We start from the raw sequence: 14,231 nt of genomic DNA on the forward strand, positions 1-14,231 counted from the left end.
TAGCTAGTTTATTTTCATATTCTATTTTGTCCCATTTTGTCAACTTTTTAAAACTTTCTTTGCTGATTTCTAAAAGTTTCCCAATCCTCGGGCTCACCACTATTCTTTGCAACATTACATGATTCTCCTTTTAATCCAATGCTCACCTTAATTTTCTTACAAGGCCACAAATGTATTCTTCTCATTACGTTGTTGTTAATTTTAAATGGAACATATTTTTGTTGAACATCTTGAATTATTTCTTAAAGGAGCTTAAGTATTTTGCTTTTGGCCATATTTAAATGATAGGCTTCATGCATAAAGTGCTTCAATTACTGTATTTGGTATTTGAAGTGGTACACAATTCTCAAGACAAACTATTTAGGTGGCTGGAGTGTCGACATCCATACCAGTCATTATACTTTTTTCCTGCAGGTTCACTTATTTCCTTTTCAAGAATTACTTTATAAATTAAATTACCTCCAAGTCTTTTCATTGGCTGCTGGTACTGTAGTAATGAACACAATTGAACAGTTTGATTTTCCCTGTGCTGTTTTACATAGTTACATACTTTTAAAGTATAAAAGAAAAGAAAATGCAATCTCTGATATGAGAATAGATTGCTGGCCAAAAACAACATAACATGTTTCAAGTAGAGATTGCTGACTATCTCACTTTGTTTTATTTTTCAAACAGGCAGAATTTTTAAAAAACGTTCAGCCAATAAGCCAAACAAGTTCAATAGTTCAGACTAAGTAACTATTCCAAGCACAAAATATGATCATTCACCTTTCACCACATTGCAATTTCCCAGTGCTGTTCACCGTCTCCTTAACTGTGCGGCAGCCACATTTTCTGTTACATCTGCTGATGGCCTGTAAATAATTCCAAGGGCAACGAGTCATTATTCAATGTGGTTAGAGTCTCCCATTACCCACATAGGTTTAAATGGCGGCAACAGTATTGCTGAACTATTTCAAAAACAGCAATTAAACCCATTATTTGATGGGTGGATACAGTTATAAACAAACTGCAGCTGTTGCTACAACTTGCACAAATTCACTGATGAGCTGAAGACAGAACTGTTGGAAATGGGTCAAGTAATGTGGAAAACATGCTCAGAGGAAAACAGAATGGCAGATTATAAGATCACAACATTCGGATAAGGAAGTTCATACAGCCCATCCAGCTAGGACAACCCTATAATCACCCCACCATTGCATTTAATTGGTTCTTAAACAATTTTGGGTATTGATTTCCAACATTTTGGCCATACATCCATTACAATTGTTAATCTCTCTCTGAATCAAGAACCTACTGATACCAGTACCTTTACTAGTTTGAATCAGAGGCCTCTTTTCCTTCTCTGAATAAAAAGGAAACGTAGACACAAAGGTGGGATTCTCTGGCCTCCCAGCCATGCGCTTTTCGGCAGGGGGCGGGGAAGCGGCACACCATTTGCTGGCAGTGGGATTCTCTGGTCCCACTGCCATCAATGGGTATTCCTATTTGATATAACCTGCCGACTTACCATTGGCTGGGGACTAATGACAATCCCACAGTCCTGTGGGAGTATAAGCTTCCCCAATGAGGGGGGCGGAGAAACCTCAAGTAAACTCCAAGTATAAATAAAGCTGGACAGTTTGCAACCAGCAGGAACGGTTGTGCAGCAAGGAGTGTGCAGCAAGGGCAGTTACTGCTGCTGTATATATATATATATATATGTTATTGTAAATAAATGTTATTACTTTGTATCCTTAAAACTCGTGCTGGATTCTTCGTGGCCCTCACAAAACTGGCGACGAAGGTTAAAGTGAATGGCTGTCTACACTGCTGAAGCCACCTCCCTGGATTTTTGTTGGATACAGGTTGGAAGTTGTTTTCTATTATACCATGCCTCTGTACGGATGTTTGGATGTTTTTGATGCTGCGCTGGAAAGCTGGAACCAGTACACACAACGGATGCATTACTATTTCCGGGCAAACAATATCACCAAAAACGAGCGCCAGGTGGTCATATTGCTCACCGCCTGCGGCCCGCATACGTTTGGGATGATTAGGAGCCTTACGTACCCAGCTGCGTCGGACACCAAAACGTTTGATGAACTTGTCAATATAGTGGGGCAACATTTTAACCCAACCCCATCCACGATAGTCCAGCGTTACCGGTTTAATACCGCTGGGAAGACCCCTGGAGAATCCCTTGCCGATTTTCTATCCTGGCTACGCAGGATTGCGGAGTACTGTGACTATGGTGAGACCTTGTCAGAAATGTTACGCGACCGTTTGGTTTGCGGTATTAACAATGCGGCCACCCAGAGAAAGTTGTTAGCTGAGCCAACATTGACTTTTCAACAGGCCATTCAAATAGTATTGTCCCGAGAGAGCACAGAACGAGGAGTGCAGGAGCTACAGGGAATGGAAGTGCATGCCTTGGGGCGCAGCCCCTTCCGTCCGAAAACGTCCCCCCGCACCCCTGCGGTACCTTGGGCGAGGCAACGTCCGGACCGACGCCAGTGGCCGTTGGACAATCCTCCACGAAGGGAGCCTTCTCCAGAACCAATGGATGAGGAACCATGTCTGTGTCAGACTTGTAGGCGCCGAGCCCGTGGCGGACGGCGGTCCTGGGGGCACCAGAGGCGCCGTCGTTCCGACCGAAACTGGGACCAGCCCAGGGGCCGTAGCTGGGACCAGCCCAGGGGCCGTACCTTCCACGTGGATGAACCTGCGGCGACTACTCCTGAGGACGTGGAGACGGAGGACGACTGCCTGCAGCTGCATTGTGTGGCAGTTCCCCGTGTGGCCCCCATTAAGGTGACAGTACGGGTCAATGGCCACCCGCTTGAGATGGAGTTGGACACTGGCGCAGTGGTCTCCGTGATCGCCCAGAGGACATTCAACCGCATCAAGCAGGGTATACAGACCCTTACATTAACCGACTCACAGGCCAGGTTGGCCACCTACACGGGGGAACCACTGGACATTGCAGGAACTACAATGACCCCTGTTGTTTATGGACGCCAGGAGGGGCGTTTCCCATTGCGGTTGCAATGGCAGCACATCCTCCAAACAGTTTCTGAAGGGTTGACTGAGGTGCTAGGACGATACCCAGATTTATTCCAGCCTGGTTTGGGGACAATAAAAGGGGCCGTAGCCCGTATCCAAGTCGAACCAGGAGCCACGCCGCGTTATTTCCGGGCGCGCCTGGTGCCTTACGCCTTGCTCGAGAAGGTAGAAGGGGAGCTCACTCATTTGGAGAGTTTGGGTATTATCAGGCCCGTCCGTTTTGCTGACTGGGCAGCACCAATTGTACCTGTAATGAAGCCAGATGCCACAGTTCGCTTGTGTGGCGACTATAAACTTACAGTGAATACGGTTTCCCGACTCGACCGATATCCAATGCCTCGCATAGAGGATCTCTACGCGAAGCTTGCAGGTGGACTCTCGTTCACAAAATTAGATATGAGTCACGCCTACCTGCAGTTGGAGCTGGACCATGCCTCCCGACCATATGTAACGATTAATACACACCGGGGCCTGTATGAATATACACGCTTGCCCTTTGGAGTATCCTCTGCCTGCGCAATTTTTCAACGTGTTATGGAGGGCATTTTGAGAGGTTTACCACGTGTTGCTGTCTACTTAGATGACGTTTTGATTACAGGGACGTCGGAGCAGGAACATTTGGAAAATCTGGAGGCTGTCCTTAGACGCCTTTCGGAGGATGGAGTCCGTTTACGTCGCACAAAGTGCGTATTTCAGGCAAAGGAAGTAGTCTACCTAGGTTATCAGGTGGACTGCGAAGGTTTGCACCCCGTCGCAGAGAAGGTGCGTGCAATTCAACAGGCCCCTGCCCGACTGACACTTCGCATCTTCGCTCTTTTCTCGGTCTCGTAAACTATTACGGGAAGTTCCTCCCCAATCTGGCAACTACGCTGGCCCCTTTGCACCTTCTGCTAAAGAAAAATCACACCTGGGTTTGGGGTCAGCCGCAAGAAACCGCTTTCCGGCGGGTAAAGCAACAATTGTCGTCGTCTGGGTTACTAACCCACTATGATCCTGGAAAGCCTTTGCTCAGCACATGTGATACATCCCCGTATTATATTGGGGCCGTCCTGTCCCACAAGATGGAGAATGGGGCCGAGCGACCGATAGCTTTCGCCTGACGCACATTGACTGCAGCGGAGAAAAAGTACGCGTAGATCGAGAAGGAAGGCCTGGCAGTGGTTTTTGCGGTGAAACGCTTCCACCAGTACGTGTATGGCCACCATTTCACTATCGTGACAGATCATAAGCCTCTGCTGGGACTTTTCAGAGAGGATAAGCCAATACCGCCCATTGCTTCCGCACGGATCCAGCGCTGGGCTTTGTTGCTTGCTGCATACGAGTATTCTCTGGAGCACAAACCAGGTACGCAGATAGCAAATGCCGACGCACTGAGCCGATTGCCTTTATCGACCGGCCCCATGTCGACCCCCACGACCGGTGAGGTGGTTGCAACCCTAAATTTTATGGACACCTTGCCTGTCACGGCATCACAGATCCGTGAGTGGACCCAGACGGAGCAGGTCCTGTCAAAGGTTTCGGCACATAGTCCTGTATGGTGGGCAGCATAGACAGCTCCAAGGCGAGTTGCGGGCATTTTCCTCCAAGCTGTCAGAATTCAGCGTGGAAGACGGCATCCTCTTGTGGGGGACGCGTGTGATTGTCCCAGAAAAAGGCCAGGAGCTGATACTAACAGACTTGCACAATGGGCATCCAGGAGTGACCAAAATGAAAATGTTGGCCCAGAGTTATGTCTGGTGGCCAGGCCTCGACACCGACATTGAGAAGGTGGCCCAAAACTGCTCCATTTGCCAGGAGCATCAGAAGCTTCCGCCGGCCGCGCCCCTACATCACTGGGAATGGCCAGGGCGGCCTTGGGCACGCTTGCATGCAGATTTCGCAGGCCCTTTTCAAGGATCCATGTTCCTTCTACTAATTGATGCCCAGTCTAAATCGCTAGAGGTGCATAAGATGCGGGGGACAACGTCCTGCGCAACAATTGAAAAGATGCATTTGTCGTTTAGTACGCATGGCCTCCCCGAGGTGCTGGTCATGGATAACGGCACTCCATTCACGAGTGAGGAGTTTGCGAGGTTCACGAAGATGAACGGCATATGCCATATCCGCACTGCCCCATACCACCCGGCTTCAAATGGGTTGGCAGAGCGCGCAGTGCAGACATTCAAAAGAGGCCTAAAGAAGCAATCGTCCGGATCAATGGACACGAGACTGGCTCGCTTTTTGTTTACGTATAGGACCACACCCCATGCGGTGACTGGGGTAGCTCCCGCAGAACTCCTAATGGGCCGGAGACTTCGCACCCGCCTTAATATGGTTTTCCCGGACATTGGCGCAAAAGTACGCCGCACACAAGAACGGCAGGGACAGGGATTTTCTCTGCATCGGCCGATTCAGCAGTTTGCGCCCGGTGACCCAGTGTTCGTTCGGAATTTTGCTGGTGGTGCCCAGTGGGTTCCTGGTGTAATCTTTCGCCAAACGGGCCCTCTCTCTTACCAGGTGCAAGCCCAGGGTCGTCTCCATCGCAAACACGTAGACCACGTTCGGTCCAGAAGACTATCCCCTCAAACGATTCCTCGCCCCCGGAGCTCATTTCTACAGCCGCAGAGACCAGAGACAAGGGAAGGTAGTCCTCACAATCTTCCACTGGTGCCTCACTCGAAGCCTGCGCAGGTCGTTACAGAACCGAATGGAGATAGAGACGCTGACATGACGGAGGCAGCAGACTCTGACTCCGAGATGGCGACACAGGATGCATCAGAGGGGGAATCCTCGGGTCCACGGGCCGTGGATGCACAACTGCTGCGCTGTTCATCATGGAAGCGCCAGTCTCCGTCTCGTTACACGCCGCCTGATCCAGCGCCTCGTGCAAATGGTGTCCGGCCTGCGGCAAAACGAGTCCGACGCCTTCCTTCGCCAGGGTCTTCGGTGGATTCCTTGGACTTTGGGGGGGAGGGATGTTATAACCTGCCTACTTACCATTGGCTGGGGACTAATGACAATCCCACAATCCTGTGGGAGTATGAGCTTCCCCAATGAGGGGGGCGGAGAAACCATTAGTAAATTCCAAGTATAAATAAAGCTGGCCAATTTGGAAACAGCAGGAAGGAGTGTGCAGCAAGGGAAGTTGCTGCTGCTGCTGCTGCTGTTATATATGTCATTGTAAATAAATGTTATTACTTTGTATCCTTAAAACTCGTGCTGGATTCTTCGTGGCCCTCACAAAACTATTGAAGCCACCCCACACCGCCGGGAAAACCATGGCTGGGATGTGCTGCCGGCGGGACCAGGGAATCCCGTTGATGTGAATGGCTGGGAAATTCTGGCCACTGTGGATGTACACACATTTCACGCAGTGAGTATATTTAATACACAAATGATGCCAGTAAGTTGATTTGATATACCTGGTCTCATTTTGTTTTCCAGAGGTGATGTGGTCTCAGCCATACTAATGAGTGACATTGCTTAATTGTGTGAAACCACAATACTCCCTTAACTGCATTGAATAACAATCAAATTTTTGTTAACTTCTTATTCACCTTGTTCCTGCTTAAAAATAGTGGAAACTCCAATAGGACAAGCTGGTGAAATTTAATGCACACAAGGCAAAATGTTGCACAATGGAAGGGGGGGAAAAAATTCAGAAAATTCATACTGTGTGAATGGTATTGAAATAGCTGAGGGTGAATGTGAAAGATACCTTGGAGTCCAAGCATGCACAATGACCAACATGTCCAACTACTCCAGGCAGTAATCAACAATGCTAAGAACATGAAAACAGAACTGAACTGTCAAAATCATTTGGCAGAATGCCTCCTCACCACAAACTTTCAAACAAGAACTAATCCTAGCTTGGATGGTAGTGAGAAAGGCCCTCCCTATCAGATCCTTCCTACACATCCGGAGTCTCGCTCCATCCACACATTGCCGACGAAGTGGCTGTGGTGAGGAAGATACCATTATCCATCTCCTTGTGGAATGTGCTTTTTCAAAGCAGGCCTGGAGAGAAATGAGATAGTTTTTGTCGAGGTTCATACGAGTAGCTCTGTGACACGGGCTCTGTACTCTACGGGATATTCCTAGGGACAAACATGGAGACTGTAATCTACGAGCTATTCCCAGGGACAAACATGGAGACAAAAATCAACTGTTACTGGAGGATCGCCAACTCAGTGAGTGACGCTCTTTAGACTGCCTAAAACCTGCTGCTTTTCCAGTGCAAAGAGTTGACCCCAACCAATTGTTGCAGATTGGTCCATTACATGCACAGGACTACATGCTGAGGGATGCACTAAAGCTTGAAACAGCCGCCGCAAAGACGCAATGCGGTAGGTAGATGTCTAAGACCTTTCAGTCATTGTGAAACGAGGGAAAGGGTATTTTATACAGCTCCTCCCGCTGTATGGCTCACACTGAATATGGTGAATACTACAAATATCACTATCATGACGAATGTTGATGTTAGGGATGGGTGTGTGAATACTCTAGGACGTGTCAGCATCATGAAGGAGGAAATATTTGATATGTTAAAACGCATTGAGGTAAACACGTTCCCTGGGCCGGATGGGATATATCCCAGGTTACTGTTGGAGGCAGGAGAGGAAATAGTTGGGGCCTTAACAGATATCTTTGCATCATCTTTTTTAAAAATATTTTACTGAGGCATCTAAACATCAAACACAACCATAAAAAAGCAAGTAAACAAGAATGCAAACACTCAAAAAAAATAAAAGCGAACAGCCCACCATTCCTCCTCCTGCTCTCCAACCTTCTTTTTAACCCCCTTCCCTCCCCACTGCTGACATCCTGTTTTTGAAAAATCTCCAACCCCTGCCTCACCAGCAAGGGAGGCAGAGAGAACCAACCTCCCCAAACACCTCCTCCAAAGTTCAATGTCCTCCTTCTCCTGCCAGTCCATTGTCTCTCACAAACTCCATCGCTTCCTCTGGTGTCCCAAAATACTATTCCCGACCATTGTAGGTCACCCAGAGACGGGCCGGGTACAGCACCCCGCACTTCATGCCCTTCTTGAAAAGGGCAGCCTCGATTAAAGCCCCCCTCTCCTCTTGGCCAGCTCCGCACCCAGGTCCTGGTACACCTGGAGCCCGTTGCCCTCCCAGGTACATCGCTTCGTCAGCCTGGTCCACCTCAAGATCCGTTCTTTATCGCGGAACTGGTGCAACCGCACCACCATTGGTCTCGGCGGCTCGTTACCCTGCGGCTTCCTCATCAGCGCCCTGTGCGCCCGATCCACCTGCAGGGGCCGTTCGGAGACCCCTCCCCCAGCAACGTCTCCAACATTTTGGCTACATAACAGCTAGCATCCGTTCCCTCAATGCCTACTGGAAACCCCACAATCCTCAGGTTCTGCCTCCAGGATCAGTTCTCAAGATCTTCCACCTTCTCCTGAAGCCACATCTAGGTATCTCTCAACGCCCCCATTTTGGCCGCCAACGAAGTGAGCTCCTCCTCACGCTCCCCCACCGTCTCCTCCACCTTCTGGATCACCTGGCTTTGTGTCTCCAGCCTCAGCTCCACACGGTCAATCCCCGACTTAAGCGGATCCACCGCCTTCACCAGGTCCTCCAGAGACTACTTTCATGCTGGGTGAACTTCTCATTCAAGAAGTCCACCAGCTGCTCCATAGACCACTGAGATGGTAGGGGCGACCCCTTTCTCTCCACCATCTTTCTCTGTGTCGCAGGAAAGGTTTTTTGCACACACACCCACGCGCATCTCACTCACACACACCCTCCTCCCACACACAAACCCCACACACACACACAACTCCCACCCACCTCCCACACACACACATACACGTCCTACACACACACACCCACCTCCACACACACAAACCCCCACCCCCAACACACACACATCCACCTCCCACACACACATCTCCCACACACACCTACCCACCTCCCACACACACCCACCTCCCACACACCTACCCACCTCACCCACACACACACCACACAGACAGACACACCCACCTCCCTCACACACCCACCCACCACACACACCCATCTCCCAAACACACCTACCCACCTCCCACACACCCACCTCCCACACACACCTCCCACACACAACCACCTCCCACACACCTACCCACCTCACCCACACACACACCACACACACAGACACACCCACCTCCACACACACAAACCCCCACCCCCAACACACACACATCCACCTCCCACACACACATCTCCCACACACACCTACCCACCTCCCACACACACCCACCTCCCACACACCTACCCACCTCACCCACACACACACCACACAGACAGACACACCCACCTCCCTCACACACCCACCCACCACACACACCCATCTCCCAAACACACCTACCCACCTCCCACACACCCACCTCCCACACACACCTCCCACACACAACCACCTCCCACACACCTACCCACCTCACCCACACACACACCACACACACAGACACACCCACCTCCCTCACACACACACTCCCACCACACACACCCATCTCCCACACACACCTACCCACCTCCCACACACCTACCCACCTCCCCCACATCCACATCCCCCCACATACACACCACACACACAGACACACCCACCTCCCTCACACACACTCCCACCACACACACCCATTTCGCACACACACCGACCCACCTCCCACACACAGCCACCTCCCACACACCTACCCACCTCACCCACACACACACCACACACACAGACACACCCACCCACCTCACACACATACCCACCTCCCACACACATCTTCCACACACCTCCCCGAAACACACACTACACACACCCACCTCCCACACACACACAACTCACCCCTCCACACCCACCTCCCACACACACACAACCACCTCCCACACACACACACACCTCCCCCACACACACCACCCACACAGACACACACACCTCCCACACACACACAACCACTTCCCACGTACACACCCACCTCCCACACACTCTCCCACCTCCCACACACACCTCCCACACACACCTACCCACCTCCCACACACACAACCACCTCCCACACACACAACCACCTCCCACTCACACACACCTCCCACACACACCTACCCACCTCCCACACACACACACACCTCCCACATGCACACCCACCTCCTACACACACCCCCACCTCCCACACACCCCCACCTCCCACACACATACATCCGCCTCCCTCACACACATACACCCACCTCCCCCACACACACACACCTGCCTCCCACACACACACACCTCCCACACACACGCCTCCCACACAGACACACACCTCCCACACACACACAACCACTTCCCACACACCCACCCACCTCCCACACACACCTACCCACCTCCCACACACACAACCACCCCCCACACACACAACCACCTCCCACACACACACAACCACCTCCCACACACACACACCTCCCACACACACATCCCACACACACACACCTCCCACATGCACACCCACCTCCCACACACACCCCCACCTCCCACACACACCCACCTCCCACACACATACATCCGCCTGCCTCACACACATACACCCACCTCCCACACACACACACACACCCGCCTCCCACACACACACCTCCCACACACACGCCTCCCACACACACGCCTCCCACACACACACACACCCACCTCCCACACATACACACACCCACCTCCCACACACACACACTCACCTCCCACATACACTCACCTCCCACACACACACAGGCCTCCCAAACACACACACACACATCCACCTCCCACACACACACCTCCCATACACACACACACCTCCCACACACACACACTCACCTCCCACACACACACAATCCCCTCCCACACATACACGCTTCCCACACACACCCGCCTCCCACACACACACACACCTCCCAGACACACACACACACCTCCCACACACACACTCACCAAACTCCCACTCACCAACCTCCCACACACACACTCCCCTCCCACGCACACACGCACACCCACCTCCCACACACACACCCACCTCCCACACACACACACACCTCCCACAAACACACACCTCCCACGCACACATACACATCCTACACCCAACACACACCTACCTCCTACACAAACACCTCCTACACACACACACATCCACCTCCCACACACACACACACCTCCCACACACACACTCTCTCACACACACTCTCTCACACACACACACACCTCCCCCCACACACCCACCTCCCACACACACACCTCCCACACACCTTGCACACACACGCCTCCCACACACACACCTCCCACAAACACACACACCTCCCACACACACCCACATACACACCCACCTCCCACACACACACACCCACCCCCCCCCCCCACATACACATACCTACCTCCCACACACACCTTCCACACACAGCTCCCCACATCCCACACACACCCACCACACACCCTCCTCCCACACACATACACGCCCTACACACACACACACCTACCTCCTACACACACACAAACACCCACCTCCTACACACACACACACACACATCCACCTCCCACACACACACACCTCCCACACACACACACCTCCCACACACACCTACCCACCTCCCACACACACTTACCCACCGCCCACACACACCCACCTCCCACACACACATACCCACCTCCCCCACACACACACCACACACACAGACACACCCACCTCCGTCACATACCCACCCACCACACACACCCACCTCCCACACACACCTGCCCACCTCCCACACACACCCACCCACCTTCCACACACACCTACCCACCTCCCCCACATACACACCCACCTCCCACAAACACAACTCAACCCTCCACACCCACCTCACACACACACACCTCCCACACACACACACACCTCCCACACACAACTCACCTTTCCCCCCCACACACACACCTCCCCCACACACACACACACCTCCCACACACAGACACTGACATACCCACTGCCCACACACATACACACCTCCCACACACACACACCTCCCACACACACACACACCTCCCTCACACCCACCCACTAACCACACTAATTTCCAAAACACACACACCTCCCATACACACATACACACCTCCCACACACATACACACCTCCCACACACACACACACACACACTGCCCACACACACACACAAAACCTCCCCCACACACACCCACTTCCCTCACACACACACACCTCCCTCACACACCCACACACTATCCACACCAATTTCCCACACACATACACCCACCTCCCACACACACACACCTCCCATACCCACACACACACACCTACCCACCTCCCACACACACCACCCACACACATACACGTCCTACACACACACACCTACCTCCTACACAAACACCTCCTACACACACAGACATCCACCTCCCACACACACACACTCACCTCCCACACACACCCACTCACCTCCCACACACACACACTCACCTCCCACACACACACACTCACCTCCCACACACACACACACACGCCTCTGACACACACACCCGCCTCCCACACACTCACCTCCCCCCCCACACACACACACCTCCCACACACATCCCACACCTCCCACAAACACACACACCTCCCACACACACATATACACGTCCTACACACACCTACCTTCTTCACACACACACATCCACCTCCCACACACACACCCACCTCCCACAGAAACACCCACCTCCCACACACACACACCTCCCCCCCACGCACACACACACCTCCCCCACACACACACACACACCTCCCACACACACACAAACCTCCCACACACACACACATCCCCCCACATACACATTCACCTCCCACACACATCCACCTCCCACACACACACACACACACACACACACAAACACCTCCGTCACATACCCACCCCCACCCACATACACATCCACCTCCCACACACATACACACACACACACCTCCGTCACATACCCGCCCAACCCCATATACACACACACCTCCCACACACACACACACTAACCACACTAATTTCCAAAACACACACACCTCCCATACACACATACACACCTCCCACACACATACACACCTCCCACACACACACACGCACACTGCCCACACACACACACAAAACCTCCCCCACACACACACACTTCCCTCACACACACACACCTCCCTCACACACCACACACTATCCACACCAATTTCCCACACACATACACCCACCTCCCACACACACACACCTCCCATACCCACACACACCCACCTACCCACCTCCCACACACACCTCCCACACACATACACGTCCTACACACACACACCTACCTCCTACACAAACACCTCCTACACACACAGACATCCACCTCCCACACACACACATACCTCCCACACACACACACACCCACTCACCTCCCACACACACACACTCACCTCCCACACACACACACTCACCTCCCACATACACACACTCACCTCCCACATACACACACTGGCCTCCCAAACACACACACACACACACCTCCCACACACTCAGACACCCCCACCTCCCACACACACTCACCTCCCCCCCCCCACACACACACACATGCCACACCTCCCACAAACACACACACCTCCCACACACACATACACACGTCCTACACACACCTACCTTCTTCACACACACACATCCACCTCCCACACACACAACCACCTCCCACAGAAACACCCACCTCCCACACACACACACACCTCCCCCCCCACGCACACACACACCTCCCCCCCACACACACACACACACCTCCCACACACACACAAACCTCCCCCACACACACACATCCCCCCACATACACATTCACCTCCCACACACATCCACCTCCCACACACACACACACACACACACAAACACCTCCGTCACATACCCACCCCACCCACATACACATCCACCTCCCACACATACACACACACACACCTCCGTCACATACCCGCCTACCCCCATATACACACACACCTCCCACACAAACACCCACACACACACCTTCCACACAGACCCACCTCCCACACACACACACACACCCACCTCCCACACACACACAAACAACTCACCCGTCCATACACACCTCCCACACACACACACCTCCCCCCCACACACACACCTCCCACACAGACACACCCACTGCCCACAGACATACACCCCTCCCACACACACACACAATATCCACACACCCACCTCCCACATACACTCACCTCCCACACACACACACACACACAGGCCTCCCAAACACAC

General features: G+C 52.4%; 1 long non-coding RNA gene across 1 annotated transcript in view; it reads right to left on the reverse strand.

Annotated features, from left to right (window-relative positions):
* LOC140419657 (uncharacterized) overlaps positions 1 to 14,231 on the reverse strand; it is a 126,077-nt gene that overhangs the window by 32,151 nt on the left and 79,695 nt on the right. Inside the window, exon 2 of the long non-coding RNA XR_011945957.1 lies at positions 769 to 854. This is a non-coding gene — a long non-coding RNA (uncharacterized lncRNA). The remainder of the gene's footprint in view (positions 1 to 768; positions 855 to 14,231) is intronic.

The sequence above is a fragment of the Scyliorhinus torazame genome, chromosome 1, assembly GCF_047496885.1.
Source record: "Scyliorhinus torazame isolate Kashiwa2021f chromosome 1, sScyTor2.1, whole genome shotgun sequence".
Taxonomy (NCBI): domain Eukaryota; kingdom Metazoa; phylum Chordata; class Chondrichthyes; order Carcharhiniformes; family Scyliorhinidae; genus Scyliorhinus; species Scyliorhinus torazame.